Source organism: Lynx rufus, unplaced genomic scaffold, assembly GCF_022079265.1.
Source record: "Lynx rufus isolate CCGP_SWC_20201006 ecotype Redwood Valley unplaced genomic scaffold, mLynRuf1.p SCAF_10, whole genome shotgun sequence".
Classification (NCBI taxonomy): Eukaryota; Metazoa; Chordata; class Mammalia; order Carnivora; family Felidae; genus Lynx; species Lynx rufus.
Window position 1 is genome coordinate 43,992,655 of NW_025814824.1, and position 14,899 is coordinate 44,007,553.

At 39.2% G+C, this 14,899-nt stretch overlaps 1 protein-coding gene across 1 annotated transcript in view; it reads left to right on the forward strand.

Annotated features, from left to right (window-relative positions):
• The first annotated feature begins 524 nt into the window (after nt 1–524).
• DENND4C (DENN domain containing 4C) overlaps nt 525–14,899 on the forward strand; it is a 123,102-nt gene continuing 108,727 nt past the window's right edge. The window contains exon 1 of the mRNA XM_047064862.1: nt 525–609. The gene's annotated coding sequence lies outside the window, so the exon portion shown is untranslated. The remainder of the gene's footprint in view (nt 610–14,899) is intronic.

The window sequence follows — 14,899 nt, forward strand, 5'->3', positions numbered from 1 at the left end:
GACCCGCGGAGCGAATGCGGAAGAGGGGCTCCAAGGGGGCCGGGCTGGGACCTCGCGCCCCGCGGGGGTCGCGGCGGGAGGCGGGGGGAGGGGAGCAGTGACCGCGCGGCCTCGGCCCTCCCCGGGGGCGGGACTCTAGCACTGCCCCGCCCCCGCGGCCTCCCTTTTCCACCCCTCCCCCCACGCCCTTTTCCACCCACCCCCGCAGTAGGAAAGGGAGAGGGAGGGGGAAAAGGAAAGTGCTGTTCTGTGGAAAAGGGCGGAAGGAGGGGGAGAAAAAAAGAAAAGGGAACAGGAATATGGCCGTCAGCTGTCGGGGCGGCACTGCAGCCGGCTGCTACTAGGCGACCCGCCGCCCGCACCGCCGGACCCGGCAGAGCCGAGGCGCCCGCGCGGGCTCGCGCTCCCGGCCGTTATCGCTGCATGCGGCGCCCCTCGAGACCGAGCCCGTCAGGCGGCGCAGGCGCAGATCGGGCCGTGGCGGCGGCGGCCGCGGGAGCAAGTCCCCCCGCCCGGCTGTGGCGAGGGCGCGCAGGCCGCGTAGCCGGCGCTTTCATGCCCCAGCAAGGGGCTGTGTCTGGGTGGCACTGAAGGTGGAGCAGGCGGCAGGTGAGTCTGCGGTGGAGGGCCTTTCGCGGACGAACCCTGCGGCGCGCCTCCACTCGGCCCGCGCTCCCGGGCTGAGAGGGCGCCGGACAGGTAGCAACTCGGAGGGTTGAGTTCCGATGGCCCGCCTGCGGGGGGTAGCCAAGGAGGCGGATAGTGGCCAGGGCTGGCGTTCCCGGCCTAGTTTCTCCGCTGTTTCCGGGGGCGGGGAGTCCCTGGAGCCTGCGGGGTGTGATGATGGGGGAGAGGCCGCGCCAGGACGGGCCTCCCCGCGCCGCCCGTCCAGGCTCCAGAGAGCCACTCGCAGGACGCGCGAGGGGTCTGGGCCCTGGGGACCTCCGGGGCGACGGCCGTCTGGAAGGGGGCAGGGCGGGGAGAGGGCGGGGATTGGGGCACAGGGGGCGGGGAGCTAGGGCAGGGGTCTGGGCGCGAGGAGAGACCTGGGGGCCCGGGCAGGTGTCGCAGGTGAATTGAGGGCATTTCCTCCTCTGCATTACCGTGGCTGAACCTCAGGGCTTCCTTGTGGGGAATGACTTTTCGGAGGACTGGTTCCATTCAACTCCGAGTGACTAAACACAAATAAAACCAACTAATGAGCCCCTAGAGCTGACTTGTGTAAAGAGCTGTAACTTTTCTACACCGAGGATGCTGTACTTTCTTTTTTCTTTGGATGCTTCGTGAACCTTTTTCCCTCCCGAGGACCGTCTCATCAGAACAAATAAGGAATGACCCAGTTTTTAAATAGTACCCCCGCCCGGTCCCATTATGTGTTTTTTTTTTTTTTTTTTTCACACGGGAAAATTTAGGGCAGTTACCGAAGTCACTTGTGCAAATGTGAGGGTTAAGTGTCATCTCCAGTAATGAATTGTGTGTGTTTTTGCCGAAGAGAGATTGTCAAGCACTGTAATCTGGGAATTTGATTTACTGAGACTTTAATTGTGTGCAAACTCGTGTTAAATCGCTAGATTCCAGTTTACGTGGGGATAGATCTTCCTTTCCGGTTTAAAAGGTGAAGGATATAGTAGAATATAGGAAAGAATTTTAGTGCTAAGACGCCAAGTTTTCTAGAAGTACTTGATCTGAGGCTATGGTGTGAAATGAAGCGCATTGTTTATGATGATCTGTGTGCACATGAGAGCAAAATCACTATCAAAAGGGAAACTATCTTTGAGCGTTAAAGATTGCCCGTCAGTTCTTGATCAATATAACCATGAAAAAAAGCCCTTATATTTTATTTTCTGCCCTGTTATTTGTATTACTGTTAAAAAGTTGGTTAACTGTCTTGGTGTGAGACTGGGGACTCAGAAATGAATTTCGATTTGTATCCATGAGGATGATCTGCCTCATACAGGCAGGCTTGCTTTCACTCCTTTTTCTAGCAATGGCAAACTCAATCCACACTTTCCCCTACATCGATATCTCCTGTGGCCATTTTGCAAAAGAGTTGATTTTTTTTTTTTGTATTACAGATTTTAGTGAACTGATAATAGGCCAGTTGACTTTGGCCATGGTACCTCACTTAGTGTACTACTGTTTAGACTTGTTAATTTGGATAATAGAAAAGCGATGATGTTAGAAATGTTGAAGTTGTATCTTGGAGTAATTTACTCTTGTATAATTTGTAAATGAGAGCATTCTGTTGTTGAGAGTAAACATAGTATTTTGTAGTATAAACTTGAGTTTCCAAGCTGAAGAAATTGGCAGTAGAGATGGTGTGTGGAGAGTGTTCTTAAAACGCAAATGTTTTAAATTACAAGGAACTGCAGTGATGTGTAGGCTGTAAAAATTCACAGTGCCAGACTTAGAAGGTTATTTGGTTGAGGTGCTCTCTATAAAGAAACATGTTAAGTATCTTCAATAAAAGCTAATTTGTAGCTATACACAAGGGATTTTTGCATGATAAAGAAACATAAAGGCACCTTTGCTCTTTATGTCTCTTTCAGTTATGACCAGAACATGTCATATTTTCTTTGGAGTTTCCTGCCTGGATACTGATTTTGCATTGGCTCTTCTTGCTGCTCAGTTTGAAAGTTAGGTTTCAGTCTTAGCCTTGCAGCCTATGTACAGGTTGAAAAGAAAAAGAAAGCTGCTGAGTCAGAGGCAGGTTGTCTTATTTGGTCTTTCTGATTTGCAGCAGGGAATTTCTGTTATAATTTCAATTTCCAATATAATATGCTTGCTGAAATTTGGTTAGTGAGGGCAAATAAGCTTTCCTAATACACGAATTAAAATTTTATCTTCTCTCAGCTGGTGCCAGGAGTTTTCTCTCCTCTTGCAGATTGTCGGTTTGAGAGACTCAGTAAATGGGATGCCTTGTTGGGATGGAAGATTCCTTTGTAAGGGTTAAAAATTGGGGAAAATTTTACACAGTACAGCTAGCATAAAAGTGTAGGTTTAGCATCAGATTGTAGGAAATTCCAAAATCAGATAATTTTATTATTTGAAAATTCAAACAGTATTTTTTGGGATGAAATTAGGTAGTTTATAAACTTAAAATTTTTTTCTACTTATGGCAGTACGTAATACATATAAATAAGTGTAATAGAGCTTAATGTGCTGCTTGAAAACTTTTTATTGGAAAGAAATATAACATGATTAAAGGAAATTCCAAAGGGAAAAAAATTGATTCTCACATATCTTACATTTTTCTGTATTCTTATTCTATTTGTATAATATATTAATCAGTAAAATATACTAATCCTATCTATACTTGTGTATGATTCTGTGGGTAATATTCATATAGTTGTCTTTTTAAACATCACTTTCCCCTGGTGCTGCATATTAATATTATTTTATGGTTTTGTAATAGTCCAAAGTTTTACTGTTTCACAGTGGATTTAACTATTTCTCTGTGTTTTAGCATTTTACTAATTCCACTTTATTACTCTTAAATGATGTGATAATGAAATCATTTTGCTAATATGATGGTCCAAACCAAATTACTTTTTAAACTTTTGAGGGAGTAAGCATTCTTTGAACTGTTTCATTTGCAGTGGATTATTAGGGCTCCTATAATATAGTATTCAATTGAAAACAGAATTAAAGATGAAAAGCTGTAGATGTGTATGACTTGAATTTACTGAGTACATATCAAAATATAAATTCACAGTTCTCCCTATTACTGACTTACAAGTTTCTATGTCTACTAATTTTACTTTAAAAATATAATAAGTAATATTCTTATAGGAATTCTTTTTTTTAAGTTTATTAATTTATTTTGAGTGTACAAGCATGCAAGTGAGGGAGGGGCAGAGAGAGAGGGAGAGAGAGAGAATTCGAAGCAGCTCCACGCTATCAGCGTAGAGCCCTGACCAGAGGCTCGAATCTGCAAACCACAAGATCATCACCTGAGCCGAAATGAAGAGTTGGAGGCTTTAGTTACTAAGCCACCCAGGCGCCTGCCCCTCTTATAGGAATTCTTTTTTTTTTTTTTTTTGCAGGAATGAATTTTATTTTATTTTATTTTTTTAATATGAAATTTATTGTCAAATTGGTTTCCATACAACACCCAGTGCTCATCCCAACAGGTGCCCTCCTCAATGCCATCACCCACTTTCCCCTCCCTCCCACCCCCCATCAACCCTCAGTTTATTCTCAGTTTTTAAGAGTCTCTTATGGTTTGGCTGTCTCCCTCTCTAACTTTTTTTTTCCTTCCCCTCCCCCATGGTCTTCTGTTAAGTTTCTCAGGATCCACATAAGAGTGAAAACATATGGTATCTGTCTTTCTCTGTATGACTTATTTCACTTAGCATAACACTCTCCAGTTCCATCCACGTTGCTACAAATGGCCAGATTTCATTCTTTCTCATTGCCAAGTAGTATTCCATTGTGTATATAAATCAATTTCTTTATCCATTCATCAGTTGATGGACATTTAGGCTCTTTCCATAATTTGGCTATTGTTGGAAAGGAATTCTTAATAATTAAAGTAATATTGTGAAAAATAAATAAAATAAAGTAGTATTGTGGGACATCAGTGTTTTTCAGTGTATCTTATTTCAACCAAATCTACTGTTTACAAATCTAGATTTAAAATCTTTTGACTTATACAAGAGTAATTTTATAGGATTTTAAAAGTCTTTGTAATATTTTATATGATTCCTTGAATCTGGTTTTTTATTGTGTATATGCAGTTCATATATATCTTAATTTAAGGATGCTTAGATCCTAAAAGCATAGATGTTATGAGTCTCTTTTTAATTATGGAAAAAAGAATCTGTTAAATAGGTACTGTGCTATCTGCTAGGGATAAAAGATGAATAACATACAGTCTAAATATTAATGGCTAAGGAGCACTTGGGTGGCTTAGTCAGTTAAGCATCCGACTTCGGCTCAGGTCATGATCTCTTCGCCTTTGTGAGTTCTAGCCCCTCGTTGGGCTCTGTGCTGACAGCTCAGCCTGGAGCCTGCTTTGGTTTCTGTGTCTCCCTCTCTCTCTGCCCCTCCCCTGCTCACACACACTCTCTCCCTCTCTCTCTCTCTCTCTAAAAAATAAACATTAAAAAAGTTTTTTTTTAAATATTAAAAGCTAGTAAGATAAACAGTCTTATAAATAAATATCATAGCTGCAACATGACATATCCAGGATAGAGCAAACTTCTCTATAGGAGCAGGGGGAGGTCCCTAAACTGTGTCTGGTGTGGATTAGAGAGTGTAAATTTACATAGAAGGAGGCATTTGATTTAAAACTCAAAGAATGATATGAAAGGTACAAAGTAATGAAAACATGGTGGATTTTATTAAAATACAAGTAATGTAGTGTGGGGGCACAGGTAGTTTGGAGGGAAGTGGAGAGTAAGCTGGAGGGAAAAGCAGGGGCTATGTCATGAAGGGTCGTAAAAGTCAAATAAGAAATTGAGACTGTACATTGTAGGGAACAGAAAACCATGTAATGATTTTAGGCTGTTAAATATCTTTGGCTCAATTGTATGAAGGATGGATTTGGGAAAGCAGCTTGAGTGAGGCTGCAAGTTCATCAGTCAGAAGATCTTGAGGGCATCCAGGTGAGAATTGAGAACAGCAGTGGTAGGGATGGAAAAAATGAATAAATTGAGAACTATCATGTAATACATACATTTACTCTGGCTTGGAAGCCTTGTCTCTAGCCATATCTTCTCCTTGTCTTCTTGTCCAGTGTGTACCTGTCACACCAGCTAACTTTTAGATTCTTTCTCTTAGAGCCCTTGTTTATGCTATTCCATTTACATGTTAGTTTTTCTGAGCTGTTTTTCCTGATCACACTGTCTATTTAGGGGGAAAAGTTATTATCATTCCACTTAGTTATTTTATTCTGTAGAGTTTCTTTTCTTACCTTCCTTCATATTTGTTTCCCTTACTAGTTTTGGAGGTTGTATATGATCTGACTCCTTTTTATTTTTTGTAAGTGTGGGTCTATTTCTAGTTTCTTTTTCTGTTCCGTTGGTCTGTGTATTTTTTAAATATTTATTTATTTTGAGAGAGCGACAGAGAGAGCACGCAAGTGAGCTCATGCGCATGCACATGCAAACAGGGGAGGGGCAGAGAGAGAGGGAGAGAGAGAGAATCCTAAGGAGGCTCCACACTGGCAGCACAGAGCCCAGTTCAAGGCTTGATGGCAGAAACCTGGAGATCATGACCTGAGCTGAAATCAAGAGTCAGTTGCTCAACTGACTGAATTTATGCAGGCACCTCTCTTGGCCTAGATTCTTATACTAATACTATATTGTCTTTATTTCTTTATATCAAGCCTTATAGTCAGGTAGCATATGTCCTTCAACATTGTCTTTTTTCAACATTGCTTTGGTTATTTTGGATCTTTTGCATTTTCATATAAACTATAGACTAAGCTTGTCAGTGTTTACAAAAAGCCTGATGAGGAGAATTGACATCTTAATAATATTGAGACTTCTGATATTTTAACATGGTATATCTCTCTATTTATTTAGGTTTCTTTAGTTTTTTTTCTCTGCAATGTTTTTGTGATTTTCCTTTTATAGGCTTTGTATATATTTTGTTCAGTTTATCCTGAAGTATTTAATGTTTTTTGATACTTTCCATTGTTAATGAAACTGCATTTAAAATTTTTTTCTTCAACTTTTGTTGATATTGTAAAAGATACAATTGATTTAGTTGTCTTACTAAATTCACTTTTTTTTAATTCACTTTTTAATTCTAGTAGCTTTCAAGTAGATTCCTTACGATTTTCTTCATACACAGTCATGTCTGCAGAGAAAGCCATTTTTGCTTCTTATTGCCAGCGTATGCCTTTTGTTTCTTCTTGCCTTATTGCCACTGCTAGATCAGTGGTATTCACTAGAAATATAATGTAATTTAGAATTTCTAGTAGCCCCGCAATAAGAGGCAACAATAAGTCAGTCATTAAATGTAATACATTTTTTATTTCATTACCTCTAGCATATTATTCACATGTGTAGTAGTTTCCTCAGCATTGTCATAACAAATTACCACAAACCATGTGGTTTAGCAGAACAGAAATTTATTCTACCTCAGTTCTGGAAACTAGAAGTCTGAAATCAAGGTGTTGGCAGGTACATGCTCCCTCTGAAAGCTCTAAGAAGAATTCTTTCCTTGCCTCCTCGTATTTCTGATGGTTGCAGGCAATCCTTAGATATAGGGCTATTGCGAGTTGCTCTTTCTTCTTATTTCAGTTTTGGTAATTTGTGTGTTAAACATTTTGACCATTTCAAATAAGTTGTTGAATATATTGGTGTGAAAGAAAATATTTATAATATTTCCTTGTGATCTTTTTAACATCTAACAGTATACCTTTCATTCCTCATATTAGTAATTTCACCTTTCACTTTTTTCTTGATTTAGAGTTATTGATTTTTTTTATTGCTATTGCTTGTCCATTTTCAATTTTATTGATTTCTGCTCTTTTTATTTTTTTTCTCTACCTTTGGTTAATTTGTTTTTCTTTTTTTAGCATCTTAAGGTGAACACTTATATCACTGATTTAAAAACTTTCCTGTTTCCTGGGGCACCTGGGTGTTTGTGAGTTTGAGCCCTGCATCCAGCTCTGTGCTGACAGCGAGGAACCAGCTTGGGGTTCTCTCTTTCCTTCTCTCTCTGCCCCTCCCTTGCTTGCATGCATGTGCACACTCTTTCTGTCTCTCAAAATCAATAAACTTCAAGTAAATTAAATAAATAAGTAAATAAAAATTTCTTTTCTAATATAAGTGCTTAAAGCTATAAACTTCCTTCTAAACATTACTTTAGCTGCATTTTACACGTTAAGTTCTGTTATTTTTTTAAATTAAAAAAAAATTAAATATTTATTTTTGAGAGAGAGTCAGAAAGTGAGCAGGGAGGGGTAGAGAGAGAGGAGATACAGAATCTGAAGCAGGGTCCAGACTCTGAGCTGTCAGCACAGAGCCTGATGGGGGCTTGAATCCACAAACCGTGAGATCATGACCTGAGCTGAAGTTGGATGCCTAACCGACTGAACCACCTAGGTGCCCCTAAATTTTTTTTTATAATTTTAGAGAGCACGAGTAGGGGAGAGGGGCAGAGAGGGACAGAGAGAGAGAGAGAGAGAGAGAGAGAGAGAGAGAGAGAATCCCAAGCAGGCTCCATGCTCAGCACAGAGCCTAACATGGGGCTCCATCCCATGACCCTGGCATCATGACCCGAGCTGAGACCAGGAGTTGGATGCTCAACTGACTGAGCCACCCAGGTACCCTAATTTCTGTTATTTTCATTCAGCTCAGAATATTTTCTAACTTCTCTTGTGATTTTTTTTTCTTTGACTGATGGATTATTTGGAAGAGTGTCTTTTAATTTCTGAATACTTACGGAATTTTATAAGATGTCTTCCTATTACTGATTCCAAATTTAATTCCACTGTGGTCAGAGAACATGTTGTGTATGGTTTATATTTTTAAAAATTTATCCAGACTTGTTTTATGGGCCAGCATCTTGTTTCTCTGAGTGAATGTTCTATGTGCACTTGAAAAGAACTTGTATTTTGCTGTTGTTGGGTGGACTTTTCTATAAATATCATTTATGTCGAGATGATAGTGTTCTTCAAATATTATGTATTCTTGCTGATTTTCTGTATGCTTGTTCTAATTACTAAGTGAGGAGTGTTGGACTCTCTTTAATTGTGGATCTGTTTATTTCTCCTTTCAATTCTGTCAATTTGCACATGAAAAGATGCTCAACATCACTCATCATCAGGGAAATAAAAATCAGAACTACGTTGAGATACCACTTCACACCTGTCAGAATGGCTAAAATTAACAACACAGGAAAGATGTTGGTGAGGATGTGGAGAAAGGGAACCCCCTTAAACTGTTGGTGGGAATGCAAACTGGTGTAGCCACTCTGGACAATAGTATGGACACCCAAAAAGTTAAAAATAGAACTATCTTATGACCCACCAATTGCACTAGTAGGTATCTGTCCAAAGGATACAAAATTACTGATTTGAAGGGCACATGCACCCTGATGTTTATAGCAGTATTATAAAAAGTAGCTAAATTATGGAAAGAACCCAATGTCCATAGACTAAGGAATGGATAAAGAATGTGTGGTATGTGTATACATACACATATACATAGATACATGCGATGGATACATACATCAAAAAGAATGAAATCTTGCCATTTGCAATGACGTTGATGAAGCTAGAGTGTATTATGCTAAGCGAAATAAGTTAGAGAAAGATAAATACCATATGATTTCACTCATATGTGGAAAAAAATGTTTGTAATGTTTATTTTTGAGAGAGAGAGAGAGTGCAAGTGGCATAGGGGCAGAGGGAGAAGGAGACATAGAATCTGAAGCAGGCTCCAGGCTCTGAGCTGTCAGCACAGAGCCCAACCTGGAGCTTGAACTCATGAACTTTGAGATCATGACCTGAGTCAAAGTCAGTCACTTAACCGACTGAGCCACCTAGGTGCCCCTCATGTGTGGAATTTGAGAAACAAAATAGATAAACATAGGGGAAAGGAAAAATAAAAGGGAGGCAAACCATACGTGACTCTTAACTATAGAGCTTAAAGCTTTGGAAACCTCTGATCTCTTTTTACCGCTTTTGTAGTTTTGCCTTTTCTAGAATGTTATGTAAATGGAATCATATAGTAGTTAGTCTTTTTATTTTTATTTTTTTTTATGTTTGTTTATTTGTTGGGGGAAGGCAGAGGGAGAGGGAGAGAGAGAGAATCGGAAACAGGCTCCATGATGATGTGGGGCTTGATCTCAGGGACTGTGAGATGACTGCCTAAGCCGAAATCCAGTCGGAGGCTTAACCAACTGAACCACCCAGGGGCTCCCCCACAGTTCTTTTCAGATTAGCTTCTTTCACTTTGCAGTATGCACTTAAGGTTCCTCCATGTTTTTTTTTTCATGGCTTGAGAACTAATTGCTTTTTTTCACTGAATCATCCGTTGTATGAATGTGTCACAGTTTGTTTATCCATTTATCTATTGAATGACATCTTCTTTGCTTCCCGTTTTTGGTGATCATGAATAAAGCTGCTATAAACATTGTATGTAGGTTTTGCATAGACAAAAGTTTTCAAACACATTGGGTAGATACCTAGGAGGCTGGCTGCTGGATCATATGGTAAGCTTACCTGTAACTTTGTAAGAAACCATTAAACTATCTTCCAAAGTGGCTGTTCCATTTTGCATACCCATGAGCAGTGAATTTCCTGTTTTTTCTATATTCTTATCAGCATCTGGTGTTAGGTCTTTTTTTTTTTTTAATTTTAGCTACTCTAATAGAGGTGTATTGGTATCTCTTTTAAGTTTGCATTTCTCCAGTGACACTGAGCATTTTTCATATACATATTTGTCATGTGTATATCATCTTTGGTGAAGTATATGTTCAAATCTTTTCCGTATTTCTTTTTTACTTGTTGGGTTGTTTGCTTTCTTACTGCTGAGTTTTTTGCATATTTTGTGTACCTGTCATTTATCAGATATCTGTTTTGCAAATATTTTCTCACTCTGCAGCTTGTCTTTTTATTCTCTTCACAGTGTCTTTTACAGAGCAGAAGTTTTTAATAGATTCTACCTTACTCATTATTTCATGGATTGTGGTTTTGCTATCTAAAAACTCATTGCCAGGGATGCCTGGATGTCTCAGTCAGTTAAGGGTCTGACTTTAGCTCAGGTCATGAACTCATGGTTCGTGGGTTTGAGCCCCATGTCAGGCTCTGTGCTGATAGCTCAGAGCCTGGAGCCTGCTTTGTATTCTGTGTGTGTCTCTCTCTCTGCCCCTCCCCTGCTCATGCTCTGTCTCTCTCTTAAAAAATAAATAAACATTTAAAAAAATAGTAAAAACTCATCGCCAAATCCAAGATCCTACATTTTCTTCTGGAAGAAAGGTCTATGATCTATTTTATTTTACTTACCTATTCATTTTTATTTATTTATTTTTAGAATATTTATTTATTTTGAGAGAGAGAGAGAAAGAGCATGACCAGGGGAGGGACAGAGAGGGAGAGAGAGAATCCCAAGCAGGTTACGTGCTGTCAGTTCAGAGTTGGTCGTGATGCTTGATCCCACAAACCAGGTAGGTGATCATGACCTGAGCCAAAATCAAGAGTCAGATGCTCAGCCTACTGAACCACCCAGACCCCCCCTAGGATCCATTTTAAATGATTTTTTGTAGAAGGTATAAGATCTCAATCTAAATTTGTTTGTTTTGCATATGGAGGTTCAGTTTTCCACCACTATTTGTTGAAAGACTATCCTTTCTCCATTGAATTGCCTTTGCTGTTTTGTCAAAGGTCAGTTGTGTCTTTGTTTAAAACATTTCCTAGAGGTAGCTTAGAGTTGAGTCTTATTTTTGTTAACCCAGTCTAATAATTTCTATCTTTTATTATTTATTTATTTTAAGTGTTTAGTTTGAGAGAGAGAGAGAGAGAGAGGGAACGTGCAAGTGCAGGAGGGGCAGAGAGAGAGGAGAGAGAAACTCAAGTAGGCTCTGTGCTCAGCCCAGAGCTGAGGAGGGGCTCGATCTCATGACTGTGAGATCCTGACCTGAGTCAAAATCAAGAGTCTGTCGCTCAACCCACTAAGCCACTCAGGCACTACTCTGTTTTTAATAGGTGTTGTTTGACCACTTAAAATTTAAAAAAAAAAAATCAGTTTTATTGAGAGATCTAATTTATACATCATAAAATTCACCCATTTAAAAGAAACATTTCAGTGTTTCTTAGTATACTTATAGAGTTTTGCAATCATCAGTGTAATCTATTTTAGAGCAATTTCATCACCCCAGAAAGAAATCTTGTGTTCATTAGCAGTCACTGTCTAATCCCTCACTCCCCAGCCCTAGCCCTTGGCAACTACTAATCTATTTTCTGTCTCAGTAAAATTTGCCTATTCTGGACATTTCATATCAATGAAATCATACAATATGTGATCTTTTGCAACTAGCTTCTCTCATTTAGGATAAGGTTTTTGAGGTTCATTCATGTTGTATAAGTTTTTAATTGTGGCAAAATTGGGGCGTCTGGGTGGTGCAGTCAGTTGAATGTGACTTTTGCTGAGGTCATGATATCACGGTTCATGATTTCAAGCCCCCATATCAGGCTTGCTGCTGTCAGCATGGAGCCTGCTTTGGATCCTCTGTACCCCTCTCTCTGCCCCTACTTCACTGTGCTCTCTAAAAAAATCAATAAACACTTAAAAGAAAAAGACTTAATTGTGGCAAAATTCACATAACATAAAATTCACCATTTAACTGGGTGGGGGATGGGCGAAATCAAATGGGTGAAATGGGCCCAACCCCATTTGGGTCACCCTAAAATGGGTGAAACCCCAATTTCATGGGGGTGAAAAGTACACAGCATAGGGAATATAGTCAGGGGTATTGTAATAGCATTGCATGGTGACGGATAGTAGGTAGACTTGAGGTGAGCAAAGCAGAATGCAGACTTGTGGAATCATTATGTCGGGTACCTAAAACTAATGTAACATTGTTACATGGTATCAACTATCATTTTAAAAAATAGTAAAAAAGTCCCATTTTAACTATTTAAGAATGTACAATTCAGTGGCATGTAGTACATTCACAATGCTATACAACTGTTACCACTATCTAGTTCCAGAATGTTTTCATCACCCCCAAAGGAAACTCCTTTCCTTTTAAGCCATCATTCCCCATGCTCCTCCATCCCCAGCCCTGGCAACCAGTAGTCAACTTGCTTTTTCAATTGGATTTGCCTATTCTGGATATTTCCTATAAATGGAATTATACAATGAGCGCCCGGGTGGCTCAGTTGGTTGAGCGTCTGACTTCGGCTCAGGTCATGATCTTGTGGTCTGATCTGTGAGTTTGAGCCCCATGTTGGGCTCTGTGCTGACAGCTCAGAGCCTGGAGCCTGTTTCAGATTCTGTGTCTCCCTCTTTCTCTGCCCCACCCCTGCTTGTGCTCTGTCTCTCTCTGTCTTTCAAAAATGAATAAACATAAAAAAATTAAAAAAAAAGGAATTATACAATATGTGACTTTTTAAAATTGAGGCAAAACTGGCATACAACATTAGTAGTTTTAGGTGTACAGCATAATAATTCAATTTTTGTGTACATTACCAAGTGATCACCATAATAAGTCTAGTTACCATCTGTTACACTGTGCAGTTGCTCCTCTTCACCCATGTCCCTATCTCCAACCCCCTTCCCTCTGATAACTACTGATCTCTGCTCTGTATCTATGAGTTTTGTTTGCTGGTTTGTTTTGTTTATTAGATTCCACATATAAGTGAAATCATATAGTAATTGTCCTTCTCAGTCTGACTTATTTCACTTAGCATAATACCCTCAAGGTCTGTCCATGTTGTCACAAATGCAAGATTTCCTTCTTTTTATGGCTGAATAGTATTCCAGTGCATGTGTGGGTGTATACACACACACAGCTTTATCCATTCATCCATCAGTGGACACTTATGTTGTTTCCATGTCTTGAGTATTGTAAATAATGCTGCAGTGAACATAGGGGTGAATATTTTTTTTGAACTAATGTTTTTGTTTTCCCAGAAGTGGAATAACTGGATCATATGGTATTTCTATTTTTATTTTAAGGAACCTCCATATTGTTTTCCATAATGGCTAGACCAATTTATATTCCCACGGACAGTGGATGATAGTTCTCTTTTTTCCACAGCCTCTCCAACACTTCTTTCTTTTTGATAATAGCCATTCTAACAGGTGTAAGGTAATATATCATTGTAGTTTTGATTTACATTTCCCTGCTAATTACTAATGTTGAACATCTTTTCATGTGCCGGTTGGCCAGTGACCTTTCTGTCTGGCTTCTTTCACTTAGCTTAATACTTTCTAGGTTCATCCATGTTAGACCATGTATCAGTAGTACTTCTTTTTATGCCTGAGTAATGTTCTGTTGCATTGAAATAACACATTTTGTTTATTGATTCTGACTTGATAGGTATTTGGGTTTTTTCTGTTTTGGCTATTTTAAGTAGTGCTGCTATGAATATTTGTGTATGTGTTTATAGGGACATATGTTTTCGTTTGTCATGGTAGACAAATTTAGTGAAATTATTGATAAGGTTGGGTTTGAATCTATTATCTTGCTATTTATTTGTAATTTGTCCTGTCTGTTTGATGTTCCTTTTTGGACTGAATATATTTTAGTATTCTTTTCATCTCCACATTGGCTTGTTAGTGATAGATTTTTTTTTTTTTTAGGTAATTGCCTTAGGGCTTATAAATGCATCTTTAACTTAACCACAGTCTTCCTTCAAATAGTATTATACTATGTTGTATATTACCCAAGACTCCTCCCTTCTTCCTCATCATTAAAAACAGTAATACTAGTTCTACATTACTGGGTTATGAATGTGAAATGAGCTAATGGATGTAAAATACTTTGAACATAGCTCATGCTTTTATTTATATTGCAAATAATAGAAAAAAACTTCATTAGAATTTCTGGAATCTGTAGATTGTTTCTTTTCCAGCCTGCTTTAGCTGCCTACTTCCGTGATCACAACCAGGACTGTTGGTTCTCAATTTGACTGTACATTACTCAGTTAACTGAGCAGCTTAAAAAATATTTATGGTAACATGCCACCCTCAAATTCTTATTTTATTGGTTTGGTATGTATTTTTTAAAGTGTTCCAGCTGGTTCCAATGTGTAGTTAGTGTAGAGAACCATTACCCTGGACTTTATGACCATAATCTTTAACTTAAAGTATTTTAAGCATCTAACTGACTTCCATTTCCTTTTTTGCCAGCTTATCTATTCTGGTACCCTAATTTGACATTTTTTACATTCCATTGAGATCCAGGGCATTAGCCACACCATTTTTTCACTGTC